The sequence below is a fragment of the Triticum dicoccoides genome, chromosome 7A (assembly GCF_002162155.2).
Source record: "Triticum dicoccoides isolate Atlit2015 ecotype Zavitan chromosome 7A, WEW_v2.0, whole genome shotgun sequence".
Classification (NCBI taxonomy): Eukaryota; Viridiplantae; Streptophyta; class Magnoliopsida; order Poales; family Poaceae; genus Triticum; species Triticum dicoccoides.
Genome location: NC_041392.1, coordinates 740,320,446 through 740,322,239, shown reverse-complemented (window position 1 = coordinate 740,322,239; position 1,794 = coordinate 740,320,446).

The window sequence follows — 1,794 nt, the reverse complement described above, 5'->3', positions numbered from 1 at the left end:
AAAGGGGGCAATTGGTCACGGTTTGTGCCACGAACCGTGACCAATGCCCCCCTTTAGTCCCGATTGGTGCCACCAACCGGGACCAAAGGCCTTGTGCGGCTGCTGCGTCGAAAGTTTATTCCCACCTTGCTAGTTGAGAGGGGTGCGCAGTGGTTTATAAGCCCCACTGCCGCACCCCTCTCGAGCTCCTCTCCATTGCAGGCTTACGGGCCTAATTGTCACTGCTATGCCCGTGGGCCTACTAGGCCTCCTGCAGGCCTGAATCCTGGCCCTTGGATGGGTTTCTAGTCGTATTCAGGCCATGGAGGACCTAGTAGGTGGCATTTTTTTTGTTGCTTTATTTATTTTCTTTTGTTTTTTGCTTTATTTTTTAATTCTTTATGCTTTTAGTTTTAGAAAAATTATAAACTTTTTGTTAATGCCATTAGTTTTCAAATTTGAAAACACTTTTTTTGTTTTTTTGTTTTCTTTGTTGCTTTATTTATTTTATTTTGTTTCTACTTACAACAAAATACTTATTGTTGCTATTTTTTTTCCAGTTTTTTTGTTTTGTTTTCTGCGTTATTTATTTTCTTTTGTTTTTTCCTTTATTTTTTTATTCTTTTTGCTTTTAGTTTTAGAAAAATTATAAACTTTCTGTTAGTGCCATTAGTTTTCAAATTTGAAAACACTTTTTTAGTTTTTTTGTTTTCTTTGTTGCTTTATTTATTTTATTTTGTGATTAACTTTACTATAAAAATAGTTTTTTCCTGTTTTTTTGATTTGTTTTTTGCATTATTTATTTTCTTTGTTTTTTGCTTTAATTTTTAATTCTGTTTGCTTTTAGGTTAGCAAAATTATAAACTTACTGTTAGTGCCATTAGTTTTAGAAAAATTATAAACTTTCTGTTAGTGCCATTAGTTTTCAAATTTGAATTCTTTGAAAATTGTTTGAATCACAAGTTTGTGATTAACTTACTAAAAAAATGAGAATAGATGCGCTTATAAAGAAAATTCAACCTAAATTCCTAGTAAATTTCTATGAATTTCAAAGAAATTCACTATGAATTTAGGTTAAACTTTTCTCTATTAGGGCATCTATTTTCACTTTGAGAGGAGCTCAACAAGGCAGAGAGGGAAGGGCTTATAAACCGGTGTGAGCCCCCTTCGGTTGGTGAGGTGGGACTAAACTCTGCCCGCAACGAGGACCAACCCTTTAGTCCCGGTTTGTGGCACAAATCGGAACTAATGGTCATGGGCCAGGGGCGAGGAGCAAAATTATAAAGTTTCTGTTAGTGCCATTAGTTTTAGAAAGTTGAAAGTTGAAAGTTGGCATGGTCTAGGGACTAATGGTCATGGTATTACGAGGGCCGAACCATAAGACATGAAAGCAATTCAAATGAACTCTGAAAAAGTTGAAAGTTGGCATGGTATCATAATTTCACCCACATAGCATGTGCATGTACAAAACGGACAATGGTAGCATGTTCGTGTGTTACAAAGTTGGCATGGTATCATCATAATAGTTGCGGGAGAAAGTCTTCACTTTTTCTTTGCTTGTGTCATTTGCTTATTGCGCCGTAACCATGGATAATCTTCATTGTTTATCAGGATGCTTGGGTCAGCCTTGACATTGAAGGGAGGAATTTCATGAAACTTTTCATAATCTTCAGACATGTCTGTCTTGCCGTCCACTCCCAGGATGTCCCTTTTTCCTAAAAGAACTATGTGGCGCTTTGGCTCAACGTATGATGTATTCGCTTCCTTATCTTTCCTTTTTCTCGGTTTGGTAGACATGTCTTTCACATAGATAAC